The sequence below is a fragment of the Mus musculus genome, chromosome 3 (genome assembly GCF_000001635.26).
Source record: "Mus musculus strain C57BL/6J chromosome 3, GRCm38.p6 C57BL/6J".
NCBI classification, from domain to species: domain Eukaryota; kingdom Metazoa; phylum Chordata; class Mammalia; order Rodentia; family Muridae; genus Mus; species Mus musculus.
This window is the reverse complement of record NC_000069.6, coordinates 100,410,368-100,425,983: the sequence shown is the minus strand read 5'-3', so window position 1 is coordinate 100,425,983 and position 15,616 is coordinate 100,410,368. Positions and strand designations below refer to the sequence as shown.

Sequence of the window (15,616 nt, the reverse complement as noted above, 5' to 3'; positions counted from 1 at the left end):
CTCTGAGTCTAAAGAGAGGAAAAGAGTTGGAAAGAGGAGAAGGGAGAAGAGGAAAAAGACTAAAATAGAGGGAGGGGGGCACGGGAGGGACATCTGAAGTCTAGGATATGTGGAATCACAGAAGCAGGCAACTTAAGCAGAGCTTGGCTGGGGTGTGGCTGGCTCAGTAGGCTCTGCTAATCTTTCTAACCCTGGAAGTGATGGCCTTCAGTGGCTTCTCTGGGAACCACCTTGAAGGGTTACATGTTCATCTCTTCCAGGCCCAGAGGTGAAGTGACTTCTTGAGGCATGGCAGCATGGGGAGGAATCGACATAGGAGCAGCTCCTGGTTGCTTCTCTGAATGTCACGTGGTCTCTTGACTCTTGAGAGTCTGGGTTACCCTTCAGGACTGAGAGCCATTTTGGCAAATGGCCTCATGGAGTGTGATGTACTCTTTAGACACCCATAGATTTTCTTTCTTTCTTCTTTCTTTCTTTCTTTCTTCCTTCCTTCCTTCCTTCCTTCCTTCCTTCCTTCCTTCCTTCCTTCCTTTCTTTCTTTCTTTCTTTCTTTCTTTCTTTCTTTCTTTCTTTCTTTCTTTCTTTTCCCTTCCTTCCTTCCTTCCTTCCTTCCTTCCTTCCTTCCTTCCTTCCTTCCTTCCTTCCTTTTTTTCAAGTTAAAAACTTTCCACTTTTGTTTTACATGTGCTCTGAAAGCCGCCCCGGCTTTACTTCCTCCTGAGGTCCTCTCAGATGAAGCAGGCCTCTCTCTGCCCTGCAGTGTGCCTCTGACAAAGCCCTTCTCACCATGCACTGACATGATCTGAGAGCTCCTCGATGCTCCGGAATGGGAGCTTATACATCTCGGTCTCCCTGGAGCCCAGCTGGCAAACGATCTGCTTCAGATGATTCTCACAGTGCCCAGCAGTGCCCCTGAGGTCCCAAGAAGGCAGCTCAGGAGCCCTGGGAAGGAACAGCTGGGTTGTGGCACAGTGGAGGGCATCCAGAGTTTCTACCCACAGCCTCCATTTTTTCTTGCATATATTCCTACTGGGCTTCTGAGAGAGGCTTCACTTGGGCAAGGTCATGTGCAGGTTTCCCCAGTGTAAAGTACAAGACCCATCAGCCGAGCGGGGCTTCAGGTTCTACAGCTGTTGTGTGTTCTTGGGATTTACAAAGAGGCTGTAGTTTAAACTCTGAGTACCAACCTACTTCCTTCTTTCTCCTCTAGTCCTGAGTTCTGTGTAATTATCCCTCCAACCCTTCCCTTTCAGAAAGAGATCGAGCACTATATCTATTGTAGAATGAAATTGTTCTTTGCCCAAGGAACCTTGAGAGTGACAGGCAAGCAGAAGATGTTTCTAAGGAAGAGAAAATGGCTGTAGCCAAATAACTCTGCCTTTATTGTCTTTAGTCAAAACCAAACTGAGGAGTGTTTATTTATGCCTAAGAGCCCAAAGGGACACCAGTATGCATAGCATCTCACAGTGCAGATAGAAATCTGAGATTTAAAACCTTAACACTTTGGCTGCAGAGGTGGCTCAGTGGTTAAGAGCACTGGCTGCTCTTCCAGACGACCCACGTAAGATTCCCAACACACACATAGCAGCTCACAACTGTCTGTAACTCAGTCCCAGGGCATCTGACACTCTCTTCGGGCCTGTCTGGGTAGCATTTGGTATACAATGTTAAATGCAGGCGATACACACATGTGCATATGCATGCATGCATGCTCATGCTCACACATACACACACACACACATACATACATACACACACACACACACACACACACACACACACACACACACACCAAAAAGGCTAAGTGTCTGGGTTTCTATGTTCTTAAGGCAGGCACAATTATAAACTTTCAATGTGGTAGAAAGAACAAGGATCCAGGTCCAACTAGCTGGAATCTGGTATCCAGGGCCCACGTTCTAATGTTCTCAGATATATTAACTTCTAAGCCTTGGGGCTTTTTGTTATAGGGTACTATATTTTGGTTATCAAATAAGATCTGTAATCATCTCTTTTAAAATACCAAGACCATCAAATGTGATAATTGATGTCAATGATAACAATGAACCTGAAGACAGAGTAGGGTTGGAGCCAGGGGATACCATCACACCTGGCTGACAGGGACTTTGCTTGTATGCCTTCCCCTGAAAGGAAGTCAGTTCCAACATACAACCTTGGGTTGTAATACCTCTGAATAAACTGGGCATACTGATAAGGTAGAAAGCTCCAGGCAAATGGGGTCCAGCTTGATCTCTTCCAAGAGGAGCCTGCCAGGTCCTGATGTTTAGTTGCCCCAAACCTATTGTCAGACTCATCAAGGAGTGGCCAATGGCTTAAATGACAGCCAGAACTTTAGAAGTGGAGTCCAAGTATAGAGGTGCATACCTTTAGTCCCAGCTCCCGAGAGGCAGAAACAGGCGGATCTCTAGAAGTTTGAGACTAGCCTGATCTACATAGCGAGTTGCAGGCTAGTCAGGAACTGTCTCAAAACAAACGAGCAAAGGAGCTGTGGCCTAGAGATTAAAAAATGGCCTTCCATAGAAACCACACCCAGACTGCCTCCCATCTCTTTTTAATCCAAATTTTAGTTCAGAATTTTTCCTGTGACATCAGCATCCAAGGAGGACACCTACCTGTTCTTCCCCAGCTTCCTGTTCCTCCTTTTCCTTAATCTTTCTTACCCAAGCTTAAGTCCGAGTGCACCTGTAACATAAATTGCTAGAAAAGTAAAGTGTCACGGGCCACTTGTGTTGACTTAATTTATGATGCTACTTACCTGGTGCACATGGAACGCTGAATATAAGCTTCTAATCATACGCTCTGAGACTAAAGTAAATGCAGAGATTAAACATCATCAAAAGACCACGATAAAGAAGGTTCAAAGTGTCTTTAATGGACGGAGGTGTTGGTTTTGCCGAAAACAGATGGCCATCACCAAGGGGCAGTGACATTCAAATTCGGTTCCATTGTTTCTGGCTCGTCATATACAGCACACCAGCTGGCTCTAACTGGACTCGCTGCAAGGCCTTGATGTAGCACTGTAATGTGACCTTTATGGCATACAAACATCATTTCCACACTGTGTCAGCCTGCGGTCCTCAATTCATTTATTTATGCCCATTAAGGTTCTGCTTCATGTTGCCCATTGATCATTCAGAGAGCGCCTGTACTTTATCATATGAAACAAGGGATATAGAGTCTCCATGTGACTGCTGAGGATTTCCTTAGAAAGCTTCTTCTGGTAGCTGTTCAGGCTTTGCAGGAGGAAAACAACAACAAACACACACACACACACACACACACACACACACACACACACACACACACACACACACACACACAAAACCCACACAAAAAGCTCTTCCCAAGAGAGCAGGTGGTAGTGGTGGTGGTGGGAGTTGTTCCATATCGCCCCCTAGTGGTGGATTACTTTGCCATCTACATAGTTCTGGAGAGATAGCTTGGCTTGAGATGCAGAGGATAGCACTTGGAAATGTTGACATTTTGGCTGGGATGAGGGGCCTGGACATCAGGACAAGAATGGAGACCTGGATAAGTTGGATAAGCTAGGTCGTGACTAAAACTGAGGTGTTTTTCTTGTCACATGACCTTTTTTTCTCTACTGATTCCTTCTGGTCATTGGAAAAGTCTACACAGGAAAAGTGTCTTGGACTCTGGGAAGGGGATCTAGAACCTGCTTTCATTGGCATTTAGGGCTCCAAAGACAGCAACAGCAGCTACTGTGAGATCTATGGCTTCCTCTGGCTCCCTTCTAATTTCTGGTACCTCGCAACTCTGTAGGAACCTGGACACAGCAGGGTTTGGGCTAGAAGACCATTCTGAGGGCCAGGTTTTCTCTGGATCCCCATCTCCTGGGTGCTGATTTGTGCCTCTTTTTTTTTGGGGGGGGGGGGAGGAAACTTGAAGAGAGAATTCTTAAATACTCAAAGGCTGTAAGCATGCCACCCTTGCTATGACATTCCTCCCCCAAAGGGCCCAGGCCCAGCATCCACATGTAGAAGCAGATGAACTGCCATTTGAATCCCAGTTCTGTCACTCATTCATCAAGCCTAAGATACTCTTGACCCTGTGACCACACTAGGGTCTTAGCACCTCACCCTACACTCTCACCATCTTCTGGAACAACCATCGGAACCTCTGAAGACTCTGCCCTCTTCTCTGAACAAGAACAATATTTGGCTTCCTTTGGTGACTCATTTTTCCACCCAGAAGACTTTCCATGCATACCCCAGGCTGCTGTGCAAACGGTGTCTCTGGCCCTCTTGGGTGTGTGTGAGGCTCTATCCTGGAATTGTGGTGAAGCCGGATGCTATTCTGAGATGTTCTGTAGCCTTCCAGCTATTTCAGGCCCCAGCGGTCTCTCTGTCCATGTTGCAGCCACAATTTCCAAAATTCATCCTTTTATACCCCTGACACCCCTGGATCTAAAATAGCACCAATCTGGAGGTGGTGAGAAGAACATGTTAGAAAGAGTGGGCATGTGCACATACGCCACCCTCAGTCTACAGCTGGCCAAAGAACCAAGAAGGAGCTAGGCCTAGAGACCAAGATCCAAGATGGAGCTGGACAGAGACAGCAGGGGCGTATACCCTCATCCACACGTTGGAGCAGCAGCAGTGTGAGGAACTGGCCAAATACTGCAGGAACTCACTTCTTGTTTGCTGACTTCTCACTCAGTCGGAGATGGCATTCGTTTATCCAGTTCACAAGTATTCCCAAGTGCCTACTGTGTGCCCGATGTTTGGGTGTTGGTCTGTCTCTAGATCTGTTTCTATCCACTGGTGGATGAAGCCTCTCAGGAGACAGTTGTGCTAGGCTCCTTTCTTCAAGCATAGCAGAGTGTCATTTATAGTGTCAGGGGTTGGCTCTCTCTCACGGGGTGGGACAGAAACACACTTAATCACAGAGCCATCTCACGAGCCCCACAATATTCTCTTCTTCATTACAAAAGACAGAGATGCCAGAAAAATCTGTACCCGTGTGAGGTCCACAGAGCCAGTGTGGCAGGGCAGAAATCTGAACCCACAAACCTCTGATCTTAAGAGTTCAAGTAAGATCCTATCTGTAGTGCACAGTGGCATCCGATTACGGCATGGGAGCTCATTGAGATGCAAAGTGTGGTGAAGGTGACTGGCCTGATTCCACAGGGTTTAACCTTGAGTCAGACGCAGGACTCCTTCCTCAGCCCCAATACAAGGAGACCAAATTCTTCCTTCATACTTTTGGGTTCAAGGGCCCTTCCTGTACAGTGGGACAGCCTAGGCTAGGGTTGGACACTGATCACATCATAGTTCTATCTGTTTCGGTAAGGAAGTTCCTGCCCTAACCTGTTCATCTGGGATTCCTTTACTCCAAACAACCCTACACAACTTGGATTTCATGTGCTGGTTTCTTCCTCTGATAAGCTGCATACCCCAAGCAGGGAGAGGTTCCCTCCTCTGCATTCCCCAGACTTCCAGCCTGCACGTCTGGCACCTTGCTTATCTTGTTGTTTGGGAATAGCCTTGCGCATGTCTGTGCATGCCATCCCATAATGTAGTGTTGCACACACTTGGAACTCAGGTGGTCCAGAGCACCAAAAGGACAGATCACTTCAGCCATTTGCAGTTAGCTTGCAATTTTTATTTGGTCGCAGCTGCTTTGTAAGAGTTTTGGAAAATGCCCTCTTTCCTAAGCCTGGATTATGATACAAACGTGACCCAAAGCACACAACAAATACTTGTGGTGTCTGGGTGCCAGCACTGAGGACATTTCTGAAGGCTTGTGGCTGGCCTTTTCATTCCGTGTGCACGTGAACTGGACACACTAATGTGAGGTGGCTGGGATCTGAAGCCAGACGGGATGTGTGGGTGTCTTAACCACACACTGACCAACCCCCTAAGAAGCAGAAAAGTTTGAGGAAGTCCTAATAGGGCACCCATGAGGTCCCCGCATTTCATGGTAGACACTAAATAAAGCACGGCTCCTGTTCATAGCTCTGTAGCTTGACCCTTCCTCTTGAAGTCACTGGTATCCTAGGAGATCAAGCAGGGGCAGTTAACCAGCTTTCCAGGAAGGTTCTCTCTCTCTCTCTCTCTCTCTCTCTCTCTCTCTCTCCCTCTCTCTTAAAGAGGTATCTATTTATTTTATGTATTTGAGTACACTGTCACTCTCTTAGACATGCCAGAAGAGGGCATTGGATCCTCCATGACAGATTGTTGAGCCACCATGTGGTTGCTGGGACTTGAACTCAGGACCTCTGGAAAAGCAGTCAGTGCTCTTAACCTCTGAGCCATCTCTCCAGCCCCCCCAGGAAGGTTCTCTTAATTGTTTCTGTTGCTAATGATACAGAGGGTCCCAGCAGCTCGATACTCTGGCAGCTTTCCCTGAATCCTTCCGTGACAGAGACCTCACTACTGAAAGGCAAACAGCCATGCTGCAAATCCCCATGGATTCCTGACACCAGAGGTTGAGCTGAGTAACCTTTCTTTAAATTTCTATTCTCTTCCAACCCAATAAATGTCTATTTTTGCCCTACGTTTGTCCTCCTCTAACTGTGGCCTAGGACTAAATAAGGCACCAAGACTTTTTTGTTGTTGTAGTTTGGCATGGGATTTTTAGAGAAGTAGAACACTTTTAGGCAGGGTAATGCGTTTTCAATGGCCAGTTCCTGCCTCTGTCACATGGCAGAGTGTACTAGAAGGGCTGTAGGGATGGGGAGGCTGCCTGCGCTCTGGATCAATCTGGATGCTGCATGCAGCCTCCTTCTCTGTCTATAAAGTTGGCAGTGTTATCAACCTTGCAATAAATGGTGCCTCTCTCACACATTTGTTGTGAGAGTTAAATGAGGGTGTTAACGTGTGTTGGTGAGTGTTGACAGGGTTAGCTATCGTCCAGTTTGTCTTAGGCACTGAGAATATGGCTGGGAACAGACAACTGTCAGCCCTTTGGCTCCGGTAGAGTGCAGCAAGGGAGGGACTGGCAATCAACACAGCTGGAGGGGATAGAGCCAGTCTAGGGAAGCTTTAAAAGGGTGGAGAGGATCTGAGCCCACTGGTGCAAGGTTGTATTCCCAGCTAATCGGGGATAAACCCTGGGCTACAGAGTGAGTTCAAGGCTAGACTGGGGAACTTAGTAAAGCCTTGAATCCAAATAAAAAGCAAGAAAGAAAACAGAAGCTGGGTCAGATGGCTTTGTTTACACTGCCCTAGGCTCATCCCTAGCACTGTGCCCCACCTCACCCCCCACTCCCATCCCCCAACCCCACCCCCTCATACTCCAAGTCAATTTGGGAGGGAGGCCTGGCTGGGTGCTCCTCTATGGCAGAGAAAGAGGTGCACAGTGAACCCCATGGGGCTCCAAGGAAGCAAGTACAGCCCTTCCTATTGACTAAAGTCCCGGCTATTTTTATCATTACCTGCCTGGTCCCCAAGGGCATTGGAGTTGGTGACCTTGCTACTGGCTTCTGTTGATAATGGCTGCAGAAACTGGTCCTGCAACTCCAGTGTTGGCTGGAAGGAGACAGAGGAAGTGAAGAGGGAGCTTGCCATTTGTAAGAACTCAGTTTTCTTCTTTTCTCCAGGATGGGCTCCCTCAGGGTAGACCATGGCCCCTGGCTGGGGCAGGATCCATGGTATCCTTAGCTTCCTGAACATAAGGATAAAGGCAGTCTTCTCAGGGACTGAAGGAACTAGAAAAGCTTGGGAGAGATGTGGAGAGGGGCAGAGGAGATAAACCCACCAGAGGTCGCATGTTTCCAGTTGTGCTGGAGACACTAGACCAGGGCCTGTCTCTTTTAAAGGGGTTTGGTTTCCAGCTCATTAGAAACGGTCTGTTGGTTTAACTGCCTGGCCAGCTCCCGATTCGATGCACATCTAAACAGATTAGAGACATTTTTGTCAGAGTTGCGATTTTAGCAGGCAACAATTAGTGTGCCCACCAGGAAACCAGGTTCGGTATGAAAATAGAGACTTCCCTTGGCAACTTGTACACAAGAAACAGCAGCAGCTCTCTCAGTGTGCTGCTTCTTATGTGGAAAACAAGGGGTGGGAGTGGGAAGGAGGGGGTGGGAAACGGAAAGAACTGCGGCTGCCAAGGGCTCGTGCTAATCACCAGCATGGGAGAGGAAGGAGGAATCAGGCTGCCATTGGGCTGCATGTAAAATGAGTTTGCCAATACCCATCCGTGGAGGCTGCTAACAGAGCTACATAGGATGTTCTGTGTAAAAATACTTGCTACATGGTGGGTCTCAATAGCGGTCAGTTCCTACCTTTCCTCTGGACTCCAGATTATAGCTCACTGAAGACTTTTTCCCTGCCACTAGATCAGGATAGAGGATTCTTCCCTGTGAGAGACAGATTCTGGGGAGAGAAGATGGGGGAAACCAACAGGGTATGCGAGGTTTTTGGACAGGGAGGGTCTCGGCTGGAGCTGTGCCAAGGACACTGCTGTGGAGTGTGCACGATAGGTGTGCACAGAGGGCTATCCTTACAGAATAGGTTGGCCCAAGCGTGGGTGACAACCAAACCCAGCAGTGTGTGGACAGGAGTCTCAGCTGATGGGGGATACCATGTAAGGACCACTCAAGTCTTCTCACCCTGTGCAAACAAATATAAAATACATCCTGTGTTTTCTCTCTCTCTCTCTCTGTATGTGTGTGCAGTTGAGAGCATATGACCAAGCACACATATGGAGGCCACCTCCCATCATGTGAACCCCAGGCTCTAACTCGGGTCATCAGGCTTGGCAGCAAGTACTTAGTTCTCCTGCTAAGCCCTCCTGCTGGACCAATCCTGTGCTACCTGATTGTAAATATCAGTGCCAGTGTTACTGTAATGGTGGGCTTTCTACCTGCACCCCAATTCTCCAATAATGACTTGGAGGCTTAATTATGTAAGATGCTTAGGCCTTATACTTGGGCTTATTCCTCCACTAGGTCATAACTCAATCATTCCGTTGAAACTATCCCATGCCTAAGACGTGGCTAGTTACCTCTCCTCTGTTTTATATGTCCAACTTCCTCAGAATCTGAGTGGCAAATCTTCTAGTACCTGCCTCTTTCCCAGAATTCCTATCTTTGTATTGGAATTCCCACCTTCTACCTCTTGCCTTTTACTAATAAGCCATTAGCATTTATTAACAGATGGTGCTTCCACACAGTACACAAGAGATCATCCCTATGTGTTACAGCTCTGAAGGGAAAGGTGTTCTGGCAGTTGGGAGCCGAGGAATACCACCAAGTCACACCACACAACAAACCTCACCCAAGAGATTTACTGGGGGAGACACAAGAGGGTAGCTGCCTCTGCTTGGGCGAGAAGCCTCAGGGAACAGGCTTATATAGGGTTTCTTGGGGAGGAGTTTTCCAGAATGAAGATTTCCTGAATGGGACTGATGAGATTTCAAGTCATGAGCTTGGAGTGAGCCCAGGGATTGGTGGGATTTCCTGTTCAGTGGTTGGTGGGTTTTTGTGCTCAGAGAGTGGTGGGTTTTCACCAGTCTTCAGACCTGGAAGTGGGCCCAGACATTTTACCCTAGAGTCAGACCCTTTCCTCTAAAGGCACAAAGGGAAATGCCTGTCTGTCCTAAGCAGAGCAGAACAACCAAGCTAGGTAACAGTGCTGACGTCACTAGAGCAACAGAACCAAGCACCACCTATTATATTTTTCTCTGTTCATCTCTGCCTGTCTCTTTATGACAGTCTTGGCCTGCTGGAAACATGACTGACAATAGTTTTGCCACAGGACCCAGTGTGACTTCGGCTTTCTCAATAACTAGTTAGAAGTTTCTGCAGATGCTTGCTGGTTCAGTGTGTTGGGAACTATTATCAGTTAGCTGAGGCTCTAGGGTGGGGCACAAAGAAATCAGGATACACTCACCTCACTTGGCAGTGCTAAGAGCAGAGCAGTAGACATCTATGGAATGTGAGAGGCCATCCTAGGGCTGACGTTACTGTCAGCTTTCTCAGGGTTCCACCTTCATCTTAGATGGTCCTTTGATTTCCTTCTCTCTCTACTCCTGTCCTTTACTTTCATTCTTCCCACAAGTCTTCCACTCTGCCCTGGCAGTGTCTCTGCAGGTTACCCTGACAACATGAGCTGGAGAGCCTCGTAGATATTCACGTCAGCAGACACGTTGGCTGACAGGAATCTCTGTGCTGTGCCTCTCTCATCCCTCTCTCCCTTCTCTGCCAATGCATCTTCCTGTAACTTCAATTTCTTTCAACACCTATTTTTAATGATAGTTCTTATACACTCTAGTGTCCCTTTTAGCCTACCACCCACCAAAGGTAGCGGAGAAGAAAGGATGTGGGGGAAAGTGGACCTGTTTAGAAATGGTTCTTGGAGCAACTCCCATCTGTCTTGTCTGGAAGTCAGCAGTTCTCTAACAGGTTAGCAGCGGTAGCTCGATCCACTTGCAAACACTTCACGGATATATCAGCAGTCCAGTTTGGTAAAGTCAGAATAGCAAACTGAATCAGCAGCAGTGGCACTACCTTGCAGAGACAGCCAGGCCTCAGCCTCGGCACAAGTGAGCAGGAGGGGCCAGGGCCAACAGGAACACCAAGGAAAAGTTATCAGTGTGTCTCTCTCAGTGAAGACCAGAAAGGATGCAAGACCAAGAAGCATTGCACAGTTAGCTCTATAAGCAAGCCTAGCTCAGCTCCTTTCACTGGCTGAGTCATTTTTATACTCCCTTCAAACATCACGTGTCCTCCATGGGTCTTGCTTCAGCATGTGAGTCTGTCTCAGCTGATATCACTCTGCCAATTAACCCGGAGCTCAAGGAAGTGGCAAGGAACTGCAGCATACCACCAGAAGTTTTTTGGTGTGTTTCTCTCTATGGAGTCCTGACAAATGTAGCTCAACTATGCAATGTAAGGTGGACCAATATGTGCATGCCATTAGCCATCACGTGTCCTTTCACATGTTTGCTTCAGCAGAACATCCTTTCCTTGGTCCCTGCTTCAGCGAAACATTCGTTCACCAGTCTGCCTTAGCCCTTTCACCTGTGTTCACTTCGGCAAATACTCCTTCATCTGTTTGCCCCAGCAAAACACCATCCAACAACTGATTCTCCAAAGAACCCTTAAGTTTCCACTTCATCCTCCCATGTGGAAAAATATTCTTGCAGAAGTAGAAACAGGTCCTAATTCTAGGAGTTCTACTTATCAGAAGCATCCTGGAAAAAAAAAATAATTTTCCCCCCTTGGGTGCAGTGAACTTTATTGATGGTATTCAAGAGAGTAGGGAGGGCTCCCTAGGCCCCTCCTGTTATCATGGGGGTCTGGGATGGAAATTGTGAGGGAGATGCTCAGTGTTGGGGACCAAGTTGGAATAGGGATTCCTCAGCAACCGAGGGCCTCTTTCATGCTCTCAGTGTCCTTGCTGGAGTGGATGATCTAGGGTCTCTTACTCCTTGGAAGTCATGTAGGCTATGAGGTCCACCACCCTGTTGCTGTAGCCATAGTCATTGTCATACCAGGAAATGAACTTTACAAAGTTGTCATTAAGAGCAATACCAGCCCCAACATCAAAAGTGGAAGAGTGGGAGTTGCTGTTGAAGTCACAGGAGACAACCTGATCCTCAGTGTAACCCAGGATGCCCTTCCGTGGGCCCTCAGATGCCTGCTTCACCACTTTCTCGATGTCATCATACTTTGCAGATTTCTCCAGGCGGCATGTCAGATCCACAACAAATACTTTGGGGGTAGGAACATGGAAGACCATGCCAGTGAGCTTCTCGTACAGGTCTGGGATGACCTTGCCCAAAGCCTTGGAAGCACCAGTGGATTAAGGGATGATGTTCTGGGCAGCCTAACAGCCATCACGCCACAACTTTCCAGAGGGACCATCCATAGTGTTCTGAGTGGCAGTGATGGCATGGATTGTGGTCATGAGCCCTTCCACAATGCCAAAATCATCATGGATGACCTTGGCCGGGGGGGGGGGGCAGCTAAGCATTTGGTGGTGCAGGATGTATTGTTGACAATCTTGAGTGGGTTGTCATATTTCTCATGGTTCACACCTATCATAAACATGGGGGCATCAGCAGAAGGGGTGGAGATGATGACCCTATTGGACCCACCCTTCAAGTGGGCTCCAGCCTTCTCCATGGTGGTGAGGATGCCAGTAGACTCCACAACATACTCAGCATCAGCATCACCCCATTTGATGTTAGCGGGATCTCACTCCTGGAAGATGGTGATGGGCTTCCCATTGATGACAAGCTTCCCATTCTCAGTCTTGACTGTGCCGTTGAATTTGCCGTGGGTGGAGTCAGACTGGAACATGTAGACCATGTTGTTGAGGTCAATGGAGGGGTCATTCATGGCAACAACCTCCACTTTGCCAAGTGCAGAGCAGAAGGCAGCCCTGGTAACCAGGTGCCCAATATGGCCAAATCCTTTCACACCGACCTTCACCATTTTGTCTACAGGATGGAGCTGGCATGAACAAGAAGATGAGGCTGTCTCTGGAACAGGGAGGAGCAGAGAACCATCCTGGAATATCTTATATAATCCAAAGTGACTGTGGAATGGGCAGAGCCAGTTTTCTATCTGGGCAGCTCCCTGGCTCTCTAGGACATTGTTAGTTCCTGATCAGCTTTGATTTTTCTTTATCCCCAAATAGGGAAGGTGATACATTCCTTTCCTAGTGGAATAAGTGGGTCAGTCCATAAAGGGTGAGCTAGTTACATGTTCTGGTCACAGTTGATATTAGATACCTGTGTCATGCCCTCTCTTCAAAGTTACTTTCAGCTATAATTATGAAATGTTGTTAATGATGATAATTATGATGTCAGGAAAGAAACACAGTGGAAATTTAAAAAGATAGGTTTTTTTTTTTTTTTTTACACTTGATCTTAGCCAAAAGGCTGAGAAGCAATAGGTTTTTTTAAATGACAAATAAGTAAAGTGCAAAATAAAACAAATAGTATATTATGATAAATAAAAGTAACAGTTTTTTGTTATATTGATATGTAAAAAGGAAAATAAACTTAGACAAGTTCTGGCTTCATGCAGTGATGAATTTAGAGCTTGGCAACGTCTGTTTTTGTAACTTCTACACAGTTCTAATTAATTTCATCGGAATTAATTTTTGTATATTTATGTTTGATGAACAGTAGAATATATCCATCTGTCTTTGCTCATGGATGACTGAATAACACATTTTAATGTAAAGCTTAATTTTTTTAATGAAATAACATATGAACAAGAAAAAACTTAATATAAGAATAAATCTAGTAGAGAGCCACAGAACTATTTTGCACTAAATCCTGAGTCATAATTATCATCCACGGCTTTGTGCCATAGACATCCATTCTAGAAGCTTACAAATGTTGACGTGGTTGGAAAGTTTCTGGTAAGATAAAAATGTCACCATATATGTATTATTTTTAGGTAAAAATCGCAGCCTTTGTTCTGCAGAAAAATCAGAATTAGCATAGTTAAGATTATAGTATACTTATTGCTGAGATCAAGAGCCCAGTTTAAAGAAACTACCCACTGGACCTCTGACAACTTTCATCAGTTCTTCTGGCATCCACAGAGGAGTGGCATCTTCAAGGCTCTGCTTTTTCGCTTATTTAACCACTCTGCTGCCATTGCTTGCTGCAGATCTCCCGTTCAGATGCAGAATCTCTGGGTACCTCAGGGTTGCATGCATAGTGAGCTTGAGTAATCCCAACTGTTTGGAATTTACCCGAAACCAACTTAAATGGCCGAGTCCATGTGTATGGAGGCGTGACCACATAATGGAGAGTTCAAATGAGCTTGCATGTAGAATGCAAGTATGAAGCTTACGTAATGAAGGCTGTGTTACTTCGGAGCTTCCATGCGTAGTATTAAATCCCAACAGTGACACAGCGACTGTTTACAGTGGAGACCCACAGATGTTATTTTCATGGAATGCTTTGTCACTGACTGACATTGTTTGCAACTGCTGGCACATGGGGATAATAAAAAGCAGACTGGCTTCTAGCTGGTTATATTCTTGGTTTTAAAAGCTCTACAGACTTTCTCTTTGCCTGCACTCAGGGCAGACTGCTTCATTTGCCCACTCATTGATTGACCACTGCATCCAGCATTGCTGTAGCCTGAGTGGGGAGGGTGGTATGTACGAGTTCATATAAGATCCAGTTCATATAAGATAAAGACCTCAAGGGCCCATGCTAGTTTGAGGGTTGTGCTTAGGAGAGGTGGGCACTGTTGCTCCAAGCAACTGTGTGTAGTGGATATTACTGGCACACACACGCACACACACTCATTTCACATGCCCAAGATGCTTCTATTTTGCATGATGTGACATGGCCACATATAACCACAAATGCAATGGGCTATAATTCAAGTCACATCAGCTACTGTAATGCCACTAAGTCACATCTGAGTCCACAGAGCTGAGTGAGTTTCATTCGTTCAATAGTTTGACTGAGAAACCATCTGCTAGCCATCAGCTGGTGGGTTATTTAGTAAATAAAACAAATCACTAACGACACACTCCGTTCTCACAATCTGTGCCAACACAATTCATCCATGTTAACAGTACTTACTCCTCAGCCAGCCCTGTGTGTAACTTGCTTCTCTGTGTCAATTCTGAATGACCCACTTCAGTCCACATCAAGTTCAAACACTGACCATACAGTGCGTCTAGCTGAGTAGGGGGATCCTGGCAGGTTATACTGTTGTTTCTTGTAGTTGGTGAGAGAAAGGTACAATAGAGAGAATTTTGGAAGGGCTAATACATTGCTTAGGTCTTCAATTCCTTTGGTCTTTTTCCTATAGCTCAGTGTCACTGGCCGGGACTCCACAATTTCCTGATGGTATAGAACCCTACATGGCACCCAGTGAGAAGTGTAAGTGGGAGCCTTATTTGGTAGCTTGGGGTACCAATTTCTGGACTTGAGTTTTAGTGACCTCAGGCTAGGCTAATTTGGTCACAGTGAGACCTTGACTTTAATTTTATGTCCACAGGGGAGACTCCTGGCACAGTTGCTGTTATCTTTAGTTATCTTGATGCACTGAGAAGGAACCAGCTTTCTCTTCAGTTCAGCTTTTCTCACCTCAGTTAATCTGCTTTCTGTGGCACTCACTGGGTCCCCCACCACCACCAAAATCACCTCCAATGTGTACACTGTTGTTTGAACCTTTTTTTTTTTTTTTTTATAAAACCAAGGATTCCTTAATTATGTCTGCCCAAATATAGGGAAGAGTTTCAGTGTCTTCACTGCCTCCTTCATATGCTGTGTTCCTTGAAATGCCTAAAATGGTTCCCATGCTCAACAAAACCAGTTTATGAATAATGTAATTTTCTTTTCAATCCATGTCACTGAGTAGGATTGGTTTGGGCAAATAATAAGGAGAGAAGGGCATTTACAGAGGGAAAAGAGTTGGGTAAACAACCAAGTCATGGGAAGGGGAGAAATCAAGGCTGTGTTGAAGGCCTCAGGAACAAGGACTTACAGATCTGCTGTTGAACCCTGTTAACAATGTAGGAGTTCTCAGTAATGAGAACCAGGTGGTGTTGTGAAGTGGAAACGTAAGGGTTCTTTGGAAAGTCAGTTGTGTTGGATGGTGTTTTGCTGGGGCAAACATGTAAAGGAACATGTTGCTGAAGGGGAA

General features: G+C 46.3%; 1 long non-coding RNA gene and 1 pseudogene across 1 annotated transcript; both read right to left on the bottom strand.

Annotated features, from left to right (window-relative positions):
• Nucleotides 1-3,905: 3,905 nt before the first annotated feature.
• Gm32471 lies at nt 3,906-8,047 on the bottom strand. Its single transcript, XR_375895.3, has 3 exons — nt 7,738-8,047; nt 7,415-7,508; nt 3,906-6,032 (listed from the first exon to the last, which is right to left on the bottom strand). It is a non-coding gene; the product is annotated as a predicted gene, 32471 (long non-coding RNA).
• On the bottom strand, nt 11,207-12,437 carry Gm12464 (predicted gene 12464; annotated as a pseudogene).